The sequence below is a fragment of the Phoenix dactylifera genome, unplaced genomic scaffold (genome assembly GCF_009389715.1).
Source record: "Phoenix dactylifera cultivar Barhee BC4 unplaced genomic scaffold, palm_55x_up_171113_PBpolish2nd_filt_p 000089F, whole genome shotgun sequence".
In the NCBI taxonomy this organism is placed as follows: Eukaryota; Viridiplantae; Streptophyta; class Magnoliopsida; order Arecales; family Arecaceae; genus Phoenix; species Phoenix dactylifera.
In genome coordinates, this window is record NW_024067678.1 from 1577167 (window position 1) to 1593215 (window position 16049).

Here is a 16049-nt window from a genome sequence, read left to right on the forward strand (position 1 = left end):
AGTTCCTGAAGAGGGGAACTTGGACGATCCCAGATCTCCCAACGTTCCAAAGCTTCCACGAATCACGTTCCCAACTAAATCCCAGCTCCCCTGTTCCGAGCTAAAAGAAATCAAACATTCAAACCCAGCCGATGAGCATCTCTTCCTTATCCAAAATCCCATGCATCTCGGATTACAAGCTTATCCCCTGTTCTCAGTTCATTCCCAGCCGGATCCAATCTCTTCTACCATAATCCCTCTGTGATTCAAACTTCCACGCATAGATCCCAGCAAATTTCGGTCACACCCTTGAAAAGGTCGGAATGGAGTAACCAAATTTTTCCCTTGAGTTCTCCCTCTTTTCGGTGTGCGGCACTAGTGTGGAGTTGGCTACCCACCACTAGTCAGCCTCTTGCATGCGCCAAGGCCGGATCAAGCCCCGCATGCGTCTTGGCTCGGCTGAAACCCTTGCCAAGATCCTATCCTATCGAGCACACACATAGGCACAAGTCTTTAGGGGAAAGAAGGCTTGTATTGCTCATACCAACACAAATCCCTCCTCACAAACCGAGGAGATAGCCACTACATTGGCCCCTCTAAAAACCCCAGCCAACCTTTGCCCCCAACCCCAAATAGAACCCTCACAAAACTCCATTTGGTGGACGCATGTACAAGGATAGCTCACCTCTTTCGAACTCCCCTTCAGCCCACACTTAGGCCTAGGCTTTCCTCCCGAAGCCTCCAAGGAACCCCAAAGTGGTCGGCCAAGGAACCCTCCCTTGGCTCACAAGTCTTCCACAAGGAAGCCTTCTCTTTGGCCTCTGCCAAACGTGCCTTGGCCAAGCTCCTCTTGAACAAGGGCCTAGTGGCCCGGCACTCCATTGGCGACCCTCAAAACAGCCCCAAAAGCAGCCCGTCCAAGCCTCCAAGCTCTCTTTCTCCAACCCTTTTTCCATGCAACCGCCCAAGGCCTTTTATAGTGCCCTTGGAGATGGCACTTCCCTAGCCGGTTGCAACCACCCCTTAGCACCACAATCCGTGTGCCATGCCTTCCTCGCCTCCCATTGGCCAACAAGACCTTCACCCGGATTTGTGCTTCCATGGCGGTTGAGGAATGTGCTTCCTCCTGCCCAGCTGCCCAGCAACCTGCCCAGCCACCGTCCAATGCACAGCAGCCTGCCAAGTGTCCATGGACAGCCCATGTGACTGCCCAGCCCTGCAAGGCTGGCCTGCTGCCCGGCTGCCTGACCCGCTGCCCGTCCAGCGCCCAGCAGACTGCCCCGCCCGGCAGCCCATGTGCTGCTGTCGGGCGTCTGCTCCCCAGCGCATGGCCGCTGTCCAGGCCAGCCGCAGGCTGCACGCGCCCTGCGCCCGCGCGTGCGCCCCGTGCGCGCCCTGCGCGCCCGCGCGCCGCGCACGTCCTGCGCGCCCGCGCGCCGCGCACGTCCTGCGCGCCCCGCCTGGTGCCTTGGTCGCTCGGCCGCGTGCGCACCTGCGCGCGACCTTGCTGGACTTGGGCGCGCCCCGCGCGCCCTTCGCGCTGCTGCCACTCAGCCGCGCGCGCACTTGTGCGCGGCCCCGCTGGTCCGCCCTCTCTGCGCGTGCACGCCCCGCGCGCACGCTGATTAGGGTCTGGCCTCGGCCACGCGCCCCTAGCGTGGCCCTCGCATCCTTCCTGTCGTGCGCCCCGCGCACTGCCCTAGCGCAAGGCCCGGCCCTGGCTCACCTGGCCGCGCGCGCACCTGCGCACGGTCTAACTCCTCTGCGCGCGCCCAGCGCGCGTCATTGCCGCTCTGTCGTGCGCACGCCCGCGCACGGTCCGCCGACTGTGTGCGCGCGCCGCGCCCGCACATCTCCGCTCGGCCTGGCCGCGCGCGCTCCTGCGCCCGGCTTGCTCACGGCCAAGTCTGGGCACGCGTCTCTTGCGCATGCCGTCCCAAGGCCTGGTGCGTGCACCTCCTTCGCACGCCGCAGCGTCCGCCCTTCCGTGCCCCACGCACGGCCTGCAGGTGGGCCGATGCCTACGCGCCTCGCGCGCTCTCTTGGCCTCCACGCTTGACCCATCCACGCGCGCCTTTGCACATGGGCCAGCATTCGCGCACGTCTCCGTGCGCAGGCCGTGGCACTGGGCGCACGGCCGGGCAGAGCGAGGAAGTGTGCGGCGGAGCACACGCGAGTGGCCAAAGGCCGGCGCTGGCCTGTGCACAGGCTGTGCGAAGGAGCACAGCCGGGCCAGGCGCCGGGGCGTGCGCGGGTGTACGCACGCAGGATGGCCACGGGGGCGCAGGAGGCGTGCCAAGCACTTGGCCGTGGTCAGGCCTTGTGCGCACTGCACAGTGCGCAGGTTGCAGCGCAAACGACAGTGGCCCTATGCAGCGGAGACAGGCCGGATCCAGCCTGTGCACAGCGCACACGGCCGTTCCTGAAGAGGGGAACGGCCGGCCATGAGGAGGAGTCCTTGATGGTGGACTTGGACGATCTTCTGGGTATGGGACCGGGAGAAGGATCCAAGGCCGCAGGTTTGACCCCACTTTCGGGTATGGGACCGAAGGTGAGGGGAAAAGCCGCGGACGGGCGAGGCAACATGAGGCGGAGGTCCACCATTCGGGTTGCCTTGAGGGGAGCCGTCGACGAGGGCGTCGACTTCTTCCGCCGGGGGAGGATTGTCACACCCCTGGCTATGGCGCGCGCGGGGCGTGCGCGGGCTCTGCCATGCGCAGGCCGTGGCACTGGGCGCACGGCCGGGCAGAGCGAGGAAGTGTGCGGCGGAGCACACGCGAGTGGCCAAAGGCCGGCGCTGGCCTGTGCACGGGCTGTGCGAAGGAGGAGCACAGCCGGGCCAGGCGCTGGGGCGTGCGCGGGTGTACGCACGCAGGATGGCCACGGGCGCGCAGGAGGCGTGCCGAGCACTTGGCCGTGGCCAGGCCTTGTGCGCACTGCACAGTGTGCAGGTTGCAGCGCAAACGGCAGTAGCCCTGTGCAGTGGAGACAGGCCGGATCCAGCCTGTGCACAGGGGCGCACGCAACGGTGGCGTGCGCGGATGCTGGCCCATGCGCAAAGGCGCGCGTGGATGGGTCAAGCGTGGAGGCCAAGAGAGCGCGCGGGGCGCGTAGGCGTCGGCCCACCTGCAGGCCGTGCGCGGGGCACGGAAGGGCGGACGCTGCGGCGTGCGAAGGAGGCGCACGCACCAGGCCTCGGGACGGCATAAGCAAGAGACGCGTGCCCAGACTTGGCCGCGAGCAGGCCGTGCGCAGGAGCGCGCGTGGCCAGGACGAGCAGAGAAGTGCGCGTGCGGCGCGCACACACAGTCGGCGGATCATGCGCGGGCATGCGCACGGCAGAGCGGCATTGACGCGCGTAGGACGCGCGCAGAGGAGCTGGACCGCGCGCAGGTGCGCGCGCGGCCAGGTGAGCCAGGGCCGGGCCTTGTGCTAGGGCAGTGCGCGGGGCGCACGGCAGGAAGGACGCGAGGGCCGCGCAAGGGGCGCGTGGCCGAGGCCAGACCTTGATCAGCGTGCGCGCGGGGCGTGCACGCGCAGAGACGGCGGACCAGCAGGGCTGCGCACAAGTGCGCGCGCGGCCGAGTGGCAGCAGCGCGAAGGGCGCGCGGGGCGCGCCCAAGTCCAGCAAGGCCGCGCGCAGGTGCACACGCGGCCGAGCGACAGGCCAGAGCAGTGGCCGGGCAGGCCACTGCTGCGCGCAGGCAGGCGCGCACAAGAGGCTGCGGGCGCAGGTGCGCGCCCGCCCAGTTTGGCGCAGTGCGTTGGCCGCGCGCAGGCGCGCGCGCGGCCGGGCCTGGGCGCGCGCGCGGGCGGACCAGGGCGCCGGGCGGCCCTGGGCGGTTGTGCAGACAGCCGCACATGGGCTGTTCCCTCAGCAGGCTGCAAGCGGGCAGTCACATGGGCTGTCCATGGACACTTGGCAGGCTGCGGTGCATTGGGCGGTGGCTGGGTAGGCTGCGGGGCAGCTGGGCAGGAGGAAGCTCATTCCTCAACCGCTAAGGAAGCACAAATCCGGGTGAAAGGCCTATTGACCAATGGGAGGCCGTGGAGGGCTTGCACACGGATTGGTTCAGCTTGGGGGAGGCTGCAACCAGATGGCTAAGGGTAGGCTATAAAAGGGCCCTAGCCGGATGCGTGAGGAGGATTTTGGCTGAGGTCTTGTGGTAGGATTCTAGCCAAGGCTTTGAGGCATTCTGAAGGTCCTTGGCCGGGCACTTGCGGAGGCATCCAGGAGGCTGCTGTGGGCACTTCAGGCTGAGGCTGTTGGCCACTTGGGAGGGTTCCAAGTGCTGGCCAAAAGGAGCAAACAGAGGTGAGTGCAGTCCTTGTGGGGATTTCCTTTGGGTGGCTTGGTGAGGATTTCGTGTGCCAAAAGAGGGAGGGCATTCGGTCCTAGGAGGAGGCGGGTGCATCCCACGACCAAAGAGGGTCTTTGGCCGGGCTAAGTGTTAGCTGAAAGGGGGTTTTCAGGGCAAAGAAAGGCTGAATACGTGAGTTTTGTATTTTAGCTAGCCCCTCGGTTTGTGAGGGCACATTCTTGTATTCTTGGGAAGAAATACACATCCCTTTCCCCTTATCCTCATGTGCAATATGTTGTGTGTTCATGGGAAACAAAGGTAGCCTAGCCATTCTTTTGGAGTCCACCAGGAGCCTTGTTGGGAGCATCTCGGGCTGAAGGGTTTGGGGCATTTGGGAAGGTCCAAAGTGTAGCCAAAAGAGGCCGAAAAGAGGTGAGATAAGAGGTCTTGTGTGGGGGTCCAAAGAAGGAAGCAAGGTGAAGGTTTCCCACGGCCAAAGGGTTCTTGGCCGGGCCAAAAGGAGTTGTCCACAGGGTTTAGAAGGGCTGAGGTGAGCAAAATCAGCGAGGGGCCTTCTAACCTAGTTATCTACCTAGTCTTGGGGGAGTTGTCTAAGGTAAAAGGGACTTAGGCAAGACCTTGAGAAGTGGGGGACTTGGTGGCTGTTTTAGAGCCAAACCAAGGGTGCTCAGGGGGTCGATCCTACCCCGGTTTGCACAAGGAGGCTGACCAAGGGCTTGGGCACGGCCAAGACTTGGTGCCGCACACCGAAAAGAGGGAGAACTCAAGAAAAATTTGGTTACTCCATTCCGACCTTTTCAAGGGTGTGACACCAGGTCAGGCGGGGCCACCCGCCGAGCTTAAGCATATCAATAAGCGGAGGAGAAGAAACTTACGAGGATTCCCCTAGTAACGGCGAGCGAACCGGGCCCAGCCCAGCTTGAGAATCGGGCGGCCGCGCCTCCCGAATTGTGATCTGGAGAAGCGTCCTCAGCGACGGACCGGGCCCAAGTCCCCTGGTGTCACGCCATTAGGCCTAGCGCGCGGGGGCACGCGCGCATGGGCGCTCGGCCCAAGTTCTGGCCGTGCGCAGGTGGCACGGTTGGGTCGGGCGCGACGGAGACTGTGCGCAGGTGGCACAGTAGGCACAGAAGCTTGGCCCATGCTTCGGCTGTGCGCAGGCGGCACGGCAGAGCTGGGCGCAACGGAAGCTGTGCGCAGGCGGCGCAGCAGGTTTTGATGCTTGGCCCACGTCTTGGCCGTGCGCAGGTGGCACGGCAGGGCCAGGCGCAGGACTGTGTGGAGGGCGCGCACAGTCGGCTTGGGCGCTGCCCTGGGCGCAGGACAGTCGCCCGCCAAGAGCTGGCCATGAGGAAACCAAGTCGGATTCGGGAACATCGGCGCGAGGGCTGGCGCGTCGAAGTCTGGCCGTGCCAAGGCCAGGCGCGCGTGGGGCGCGCACACAGAGTTGGCATGGGGCTGGCCTGGCGCGCATGACGCGCGCACACAGGGCAGGCCGTGCGCCCGCGCGCGCACGGCTGGACGGCTTGGACGGACGGCGCGCGAGCAACGCATGCGGATGGGCCGGATGCGGCAAACCTCGCCGAGACCAAATGGGGCTACGCGCAGGCGCGCGCGCAGCCGACCGCCTGGCAAAGATGAGTGCGCACGGGGCACGCGGGACTGAGCACGGGCGCGCGCAGCGGAGCGCGCGCAGGCCGATTGCCGTGCGGTGCCTTGGTGCGGCAGCCGACCTGGCTGGGCGACAGCGGGCTGGACTACAGCCAGACCGCAAGACACCCAGCCAGACCATGCGACATGGGGCTGCCGGCTGGTCTGGACACGCGGGCGGACAAGGGACCAAGGTGCTGGGCGGCCGGGCGGACAAGGCTTGGCTGGTTTGGACACACGGGCGGACAAGCCAATGGCTGGTTGGCTGACTTGGCTTTTGACACATGGGCTGAGCCAAGAATCAAGAATCGGTTGCAACAGCTAACCGAAGTCAGTTGGGGGAGTTGCAACCAACCCAACTGAATCAGTTAGGTGGTTAGCCTTGTAACTGCCTTTGTAACCAACCCAAGGGATGCCTATAAAAGGGCTTGGGTTCTGGCTGGTTGAGGGCTGGAAGAAGAGGCTCTTAGGCTAGCTTGTGAAGGGCTTTGTTGAGAGCTGGAGTTGGGGTTCCTGTGGAGTCCGAGAGAGCTTAGGCTGAGGGAGCTCGGGCACTTGGAAAAGTTCTGGGTGCAGGCCGAGCGTGGGACTCTAAGAAAAAGGGTGTGCCTTTGTGGGAATTCCATTGGCCAACACTTAGGCCGAGTGTGGCTAAGTGCAGGCCACGGCCAAGGGTGTTTGGCCGAGCCATTTGTGGGCTGGAAGGGTTTTTTGGAGCGTCGGAAGCTAAGCTATTCCCTCGGCTTGTGAGGGAGGATTTTGCAAGGATATTTGGAAATGAAAGGCTCCTTTCCCTTCATCCTCGTGCATCTCTGAGATAGGGTGTGTGAGTGATTGGCTAAGTGTCCAAGGGTTGGGCCGAAGGCGTGCGGGGCTGATCCTAAGCTGTGAGCAAGTTTGGAAGGCTGACTGAGGCTTTGGCAGGGGCATTGCCTTAGTACCGCACACAGAAAAGAGGGAGAACTCAAGAAAAATTTTGGTTACTCCATTCCGACCTTTTCAAGGGTGTGACAGGACTAATTTTCTACAATTTCTATGTCTTGTTTATTTTCTTGTCTCCAATCTCTTTATCCTTTATCTTACAACACGTTATCAGCACAAAGGCTCTACCAATTATGGAAGTACGTGGTGTTCCTTTTACAAGAGATTTTTTTGTGCCATTCTCCAATTTTTAGGCATGGATCTTACTGATGAATTGAATGGTGATGATGTTTGTCCGGTAGACAGTGCTACAACTCACACAATTCTTACAAATAAGAAGTATTTTCAATGATTAAAATTAAGCAATGCAAATGTCAATACCATATCGGGTTCATCAAATTTAATTGAAGGATCCGGAAGAGCATATATCATGTTGTCAAAGGGCACAACATTTTGTATTGACGATGCTCTATTTTCTTCAAAGTTTAGAAGAAATTTATTGAGTTTTAAAGATATACGTCGTAATGGTTATCATATTGAACCATCGATGAAGGCAACAAAGAGCTTTTTCTTATTACTCAAATGAATTCGAGCCAGAAGCTCATTTTAGAAAAGTTGCCTACTTTCTCATCTGGGTTGTATTATAAATCGATGAGAATGATTGAATCAAATGTTGTGATGCACCAAAAGTGCACTAATCCAAAGATATTTATGATTTGGCATGATCGCCTTGGACATCCAGGTTTTATAATGATGAGGAGAATTATTGAGAATTCATTTGGGCATCCATTAAAGAACCAGAAGATTCTTTTACCAAGTGATTATCCATGCTCTGCTTGTTCTCTAGGTAAATTGATTGTTAGGCCATCCTCCTCAAAACTAGTTGTTGAATCTCCTTCATTTTTACAAAGAATTCATGGAGATATTTGTGGGCCTATACATCCATCATGTGGACCACTTAGATATTTCATGGTTTTGATTGATGCATCAACTAGATGGTCACATGTTTGTCTAGAAATATTGCATTTGCTAGACTTCTTGCTCAAATAATCAGATTGAGAGCACAATTTCCTGATTATCCAATTAAGACAATCCGGTTAGATAATGCAGGTGAATTTTCATCTCAAGCTTTCAATAGCTATTGCATGTCAATTGGAATTGATATTGAACATCTTGTTGCTCATACACATACTCAAAATGGTTTAGCTGAATCATTTATCAAAAGACTTCAGTTGATTGCTAGACCTTTGCTTATGAAATCAAAATTACCTGTTTCTGCTTGAGGATATGCTATATTGCATGGAGCATTATTAGTTCGGGTTAGACCATCTGCTTATCATAAATATTCTCCCTCGCAACTTGCATTTGGTGAACCACCAAATATTGCTCATCTTCACACTTTTGGTTGTGCTGTGTATGTTCCAATTGCACCCCCACAACGCATTAAGATGGGTACTCAACATAGACTTGGTATATATATTGGTTTTGATTCTCCATCTATCATTAGATACCTTGAACTCCTTACAGGAGATTTGTTTAAGGCATATTTTGAGGATTGTCATTTTAATGAAACAATCTTCCCATCTTTTGGGGGAGAAAAGTCGGAGCCTGAAGCACGACGTGAAATCACTTGGAATAATTTGCCCTTATCTCAATTTGATCCTCGTACAAATCAATGTGAATTAGAAGTTCAGAGGATTATACACTTGCAAAGTGTTGCAAATTAATTACCAGATGTATTTATTAGACACCAGAAGTGTAGTAAAATCTCATATTCCTGTCGTTAATGCTCCAGCAAGGATTGAGGTCTCAGAAAGGCAACTTGCAAATAAAGCAGCGAATGAGTCAGAGGCATGCCTAAAGCGTGGAAGACCTATTGGATCGAAAGATAAGAATCTTTGAAAGAGAAAAGTACAAAGAAAAGAAACTAGCACTCCTGAAGAGGCCATACCTATAAAATAGACCATAAAATTTGGTGCTCCTAAAGAGACCATAACTCCCATTTTAAAATCTCCAGAAATACAATCTCCTGAAGAGGAACCTCCTGAAGAGTTATCCCCTGAAGAGGAAGATATACCTGAAAATAATGAGATCTCAATACATTATGTAAGTACAGGAGAAATATGGGATAGAAATGAAACTATTGTCGACAATATATTTTCATTTAAAGTGGCTCTTGACATTACTAGAAGTAATGTTAGCATTACCAAAGGTAATGAGGAAAGTGAGCCAAAGACCGTCGAAGAATGCCGACGTAGAAATGATAGGCCAAAATGGAAAGAAGCTATTGAGGTTGAATTAAGCTCATTAGCAAAAAGAAAAGTTTTTGGACCTGTAGTCCAAACACCTAAAGGTGTAATGCTCGTTGGATATAAGTGAGTATTTGTATGGAAGCGTAATGAAAATAATGAAATTGTGTGATATAAAGCACGACTTGTTGCACAAGGTTTCCTGCAGAAATCTGGGGTTGATTATGAAGAAACTTATTCCTCCGTTATGGATGCAATTACATTCAGGTTTTTGATTAGCTTGGTAGTTACAGAAAAATTAGATATGCGGCTGATGGATGTGGTCACTGCATATTTATATGGATCATTGGATCATGATATATATATGAAAATCCCTGAAGGATATAAAATGCCCGAAGCATGTAATTCAAGTACATCCCGAAGCATGTATTCTATCAAGCTTCAAAGATCTTTATATGGGTTGAAGCAATCCGGACGCATATGGTATAATCGCCTTAACGAATATTTACTGAAGGAGGGACTTGAGAATAATCCTATATGCCCATGTGTTTTCATTAAGAAGTTAGAATCCGGATTTGCTATTGTTGCGAGCTCACAAGAACCGCCACTTATTTGAAAAATGAGTTTGAAATGAAAGATCTTGGGAAAACAAAATTTTGTCTCGGTCTACAACTCGAGCATTTTCCAAATAGAATCTTTGTTCATCAGTCAACATATATAGAAAAAGTCCTGAAATACTTTTATATGGATAAAGCTCATCCTTTGAGTACCCCAATGGTTGTTCGATCACTTGATGTGAAGAAAGACCCATTTCGTCCTCCTGAAAAGGATGAAGAAATTCTTGATCCTGAAGTACTATATTTGAGTGATATTGGTGCGTTAATATATCTTGCAAATTGCACTCGACCTGATATAGCCTTTGCAGTTAACTTATTGGCAAGATTCAGTTCCACTCCAACCCGAAGACATTGGAATAGGATCAAGCATATACTTCGTTACCTCCGTAGGACAACTAATATGGGATTGTTTTATCCTAATAGATCAAACTCACAATTGATTGGATATGCAGATGCTGGCTATCAATCTGATCCACACAGGGGTCGATCTCAAACAGGATATTTGTTTACTTGTGGAGGTACTGCTATATCATGGAAATCTGTGAAGCAAACATTATCTGCTACTTCTTCGAATCACTCGAAAATTATTGCTATCCATGAGGCAATTCGAGAATGTATTTGGTTGAGATCAGTAATTCAGCATATTCGAGAAAAGTGTGGTCTATCCACAATCAATGATAGCCCAACAGTTTTGTATGCAGATAATGCTACTTGCATCACCCAGATTAGAGGAGGCTATATTAAAAGTAACAGAACGAAGCATATTTCACCTAAGTTCTTTTAAACTCATGAACTCCAGAAGAAAGGTGATATTGACGTCAAACAAATACGGTCAAGTGAAAATCTGGCAAATTTATTCACCAAGGCATTGAAAACTGCAATATTTAAGAAGATTGTGCATAACATTGGAATGCGACAACTTAAAGACCTTTGATCATGCACTTTTCAGGGGGAGTCAAGGACTTGAAGTTTTGTACCGGTTGTACTCTTTTTCCTTCGTTAAGGTTTTGTCTCACTAGGTTTACCTTTGCAAGGTTTTAATGAGGCAATCCTAAAGCACTTGATGGTACACAAGAATACTGTACTCTTTTTCCTTCGCTATTGGTTTTTTCCTACCGGATTTTTCCTTGGCAAGGTTTTAACGAGGCATGTTCTTGGTGTGTGGTCATCCAAGGGGGAGTGTTATGGATCCACCATATTTAGATGGATGACCACTTAGCTTTCACCTCTTGAGTTTCCCCACCTCTTGGGTTTCCTATCTTTTGTAACTCCTAGATGTGCCCGTTATCCCTTGGGGATGTCTATATTCATCCACCTTTTTATCTTCTCTTGTCCTTTAGGTGTGTTGTGATTATGACCATTATATCTCCTCATTATAATCCTAAGCCTATAAAAGGGTACCTGGAGGAGGATGAAATGTACACAAGTGAAAAGAGAAAGAAAGGCATAAAAAGAAATGAGAAATACTATTAGTTCCTGAAGAACTAATTTTCTATAATTTTTATATCTTGTTTGTTTTCTTTTCTCTAGTCTCTTTATTTTTTATTTTACAACAATTTTGTGGTTAAAATGTCCTGCATTTTTTTTTTTGAGCGGGTGCAAACTTTTTATATATTTTGGAGCATCAGTGCATCACCCAATATCTTGATATTGTACATCTTGATCAATTATCAAAGCGATTTTCTACTTAAATTATGTGTCCTTTTGAAAAGCATTGTTTGTTTTCTTTTCTCTAGTCTCTTTATTTTTTATTTTACAACAATTTTGTGGTTAAAATGTCCTGCATTTTTTTTTTTTAAAGCAAAAAAAGCACATTTGCTTAAATTGTCCAATCGATGGGATGTAGCGGCCTCAAAGGTTGTGCTTGCCGCTGTCGCCCTCCGTGGCATCTCGTGTGCCACCTTCCCGGCCTCCGAGTTCGCAACCCGCCGCCTCATAAACTTCAGATCAGATGGTGATCTGGGCCCTGATAAAATAGTGGGAGCAATCTCGAGGATGACGATAAGGGCTAGATTGGCCCCTAGAGAGTACTATGTCCTTGAAGTAGATCCAGAGGTTGTACATCACAGCGAATCCGATGCCACTATCAGTATCAATGCAGGCCCTGTGCATCCCCACCATCATCAGCCCTTGGTAATGCTCAACGGCCAAGATCACGACTCAAGAGCGCAAATCTTGAGGTAAAGGACCTCGTGGACGATGATGAACTCATCATTGTCGGAGGATGGTAAAGGACCTCGTGCATCAATGTTGCTTGCAATCATCGCACATCTCTCTCTCTCTCTCTCTCTCTCTCTCCTCTTCATTTTCTTCTTCCTTGCATTGAGTTGTTTCTAGAAGAGGTAGCGGAGGATGTGAAAGATAGAGGTCTTCATGGTCCAGGTTGTGCTGGCTTAGAGTTATTTTTGAACTCAACCATTTTAAACCAGTTTCATAAAACCAAAATCAAAATCCATTTAAAAAAATAAATTCAAACCAACCCAAGAAAATGAGTGCAGTTTATCGGGTTGTGCTAAATGGCTTTCATCAAATGAGCTAAGCTAAAACGGCCAAATGGGCTCATCTGGCTCTTACATGTAAATATGTAACATTAATGATCAAATTTTATGCTGTTAAAGGGCACCTATTGTTACATTATTGATCAATCCAAACAAAATATTAACAAAACATAGAATAAGGCATTACAAAATCCAGCTGATGATAATAACAAAACACATAATAAGGTATTAGAAAATCTAATGGAGGTGGAGCTTGGGATTCCTGCTGATGATAGTAGCCAAGGAGATGATGGGAACTGAGTGTGACATTCTAGATTCATATAGTATCACAACTTGAACTAAAGAATGTATGTAAAAGATCCAAAACTAGAAGGAAGATGTTTCTATCTTATAAGTCCTTGGACCTTCTCATGTATTAATTTCTTTTGTATATAAATTTTAACCATAAATTAACATAGCATTTATCAAAAAACTTCCCCTCTGATTTTCTAAACACAGCATTTATATTTCCTTATTAGAAATTTGAGATGATACAGAAAACTTTATAAGAATATCCAGCATTTATTCTCTGAATATCCAGCATTTAACACAACATTTATCAGAAAATTTTAACTTTATCATGTATCTTCTTCCTTATTTCCTCTCCCTCATTTTCTAAACATAGCATTTATCAGAAAACTTTCCCTTATTAAAGCCCCATCAAAGAAGAAATTTTGATTTGAACTGACTAAATGGCCCCCATAATACCAAATTCTTAAAGCCACATCAAGGAAGAAATTGCTTCCATCATAGTATAAAAGCAATACAATAGCAAAACTATCTGCCAATATCTATTTCATCAAACAATATGCATGAATACAAAACCAAACCAAGGATCCACAAATATGATAGTACCAATCTTTATCCAAAACCCGTAAAAATAAGAGGAAAAAAAGGGTTATCAGGCGAACAAAAGCAGTGGATCCACTAGACAGATTTTGTGGCAGGAGGAGGTGGAGGATTAGAATTGAGGAGGGGTCTCGACGAAGCAAGCGAGGAGAGTCACAATCATAAAGGTTGACCTCATGCGGCAGATGGGTAGAGCCTGAGTAGGAAGAGAAGGGAGACTCGAAAGCACGATGGTGAATTGGGGATTCGGGGGTGCTAAGACACGATGGTTGGGAAGTGAACTGAAATGAGGATAATGAACCGATTTATGTATGTGAGCCTATATACACACACACACACAGGTGGGTTTGGTTCAAATTGAGTTTTCTAAAAACTTAAATTGAATCCAAACTAAGTTTTCTAATTTCTAAAGTTTTTAAATCGAAACCAAACCCAAATCTAGAAAATACCTGATCTAAAATGAACTGACATTACCAGTTCAGGTTGGTTTCATAGTTTGACCAGCTGGTTGCATATCCCTAGTGACTAAGTCAAGAACAAGGATGCACGTGACTCGATCACATATCTAAATTTTATAATTAAATTTTTAAATAAAAATGGTTCATTTAATTTTCAAAAAATCATAAAAATTATATATAGCCTAGATTGCTGCAGTTCTTCATTTATTAATTTTTAACTATTTTATTCTAGACTATTTATGCATTGGAACATGATCTGCATTGTCTTTTAATTTTCATGATAATTTACATTTTTCTTTAGAAAATAATACAAATTAGCAGAAATATTGAAAAAGCATAATTCTTGATTCTATGTGCTCCTAAATTAGGTTTGAATACCATGTAGAATCTAGGTAAAATATTTATTGGTTCAAGTATATGTGGCATATTGATTGTGCATATTAATTTCTTAAAAATGGTATGTGCTGAAAATTGGATAACATGGCATTGTAATTTTTTTTTTGAAATAATCATATGCATGTCTGGTTAATTTAAATGCTATTTTACATATGAGTTGGAGCATGAATTGAGTTGATTTGCTTTTATGAATATTTAGGGCACATGTATTCGTGATTTAAATAATCATAATATAATTAATTAGCTACCTTAGATGAAATCATACAATTTAAGTAACATGTGTGTAGAAGTTTTAATTTGAATGCACTTCTTAGTTTGGTAGGATTCCAAGGAATTCTAACCTAGAACTAATTTTTTGCATAAATAGACTAAATTTATAATAATTTGATAGTTGTGACATGAAAGATGGTTAGAAGTAAAGTTTCAATTCTGTGCTTTATGTTAGATTATCTTCATTTTAGTTTGATTTTGTGATTTATGCTAGTATTAACTCTGCATTTTAGTTATCATTATCCTCAGCTTATAAGACTACTATTGTTGAGTTGAACAAGGGCGAGAAACTAAATGGTGACAATTTGATATTTGGCACCAAAAAGTTCAATACATCCTTCAAGAGTTAGAGTTTCTAGAGACTTTTAAGCATACCATGGTTGAACCTAAGCATGCTTATACTCAACATAGAAGAGGTCAGGAGACATACCAAAATTAGAACCAAAATATTGTATAGCTCTCATCATGTTGCTAAGTAGTATGCAAGATGATCTCAGTTGTGATTTTGAGGAGTGCCTTATTATTTGCACCGCATCTTGATATATGAGAATCATTGTCAGGGACGGCCCAATGCATTTGGGGGCCTAAGATGAACTCATTAAAGGAGGCCTTTTTTTTAAAAAATGATGAAATTTTTTTAATAAGTGTAAAATACTTTAAAAATTTATTTAAAAATAAGTCGTCTAGTTTTTTGAGATGCAAAATTAGTGATCAAACTTTTGTACTTAAGACTCATTAAAATACTATTTTCAATCAATAATATAACTAATCCATTTAATCTTTCTTGTGACATAGTTAACTGCAAATAAGATTTTATCATTTAGATTAGAACACAGTTGAGCATACAGATCAATTTTGCAAATGGAAGTCTGGTACCCAACAATACCATATTACATTTTTTATGAGAAAAAGGTTTTTAAATTGTATAAAAAACATTGCTACCTTTAGATCATCATGTGTGGTGATTCCTGCATCAATCAACTGACCCTTGCGAACATCAAATTTCTTCGGTGTCAATTTGTTCAGTATACTGCATAAAAATAAACAGACAATATGTATTACATTGATTCAGAGTGTTTCAATTGTATAGTACGATAGCAATTAAATAAAGGACAACAAAAAAGAAGATGCAAATAGTAAGAGAATAATTTCAGGGTAACTAATAATGCAAATATCTATCAGCCTTTCTAGGTACTAAAAGCATATTAATATTTCCAGTCACAACCTCATCACAGAATTTCTGCACCACAGACACAGACGACTACAAGTTGAAGTCAGATTACAGATCAATATTCATGTACAAGTAACTCGCTCGGATAGAGGACATACTTACATAGAGAACAACGAAAAGCAAGTATAAAATAGCATGCCTAAGCAATTATCAAAATACTTTAACGAACATAATAATAAAGCTTGCAAAAGAAAATTGAATAAAGAATCCTCCTCATTCTTAAAGTTGAAGGATGGCAAGACTTGACAATTGAAATTTTCTTTTAAAAAAAATGATTATATTACCAAGAACAATGTGTTAGATGTATGCCCTAGAAGCCAATCTGGCTGACACATTATTAATTCTAGGGACATAATTTTGTACCTGACTATTTATTATGGAATAAATAAAAGGCATCTTTTCATTCATATTATTTATGTGTCTATGAATCGTCCAAGGAATTAATAAGATGATGATACATATTCTCAAGAGTTGAGAATTTGAGCCATGTATCATTGGTGATTAATTTCTAAATGCTCCTGATCAATGGATCATCACGAGGACGGTGATCGATCCGATCAGTGCACAGAT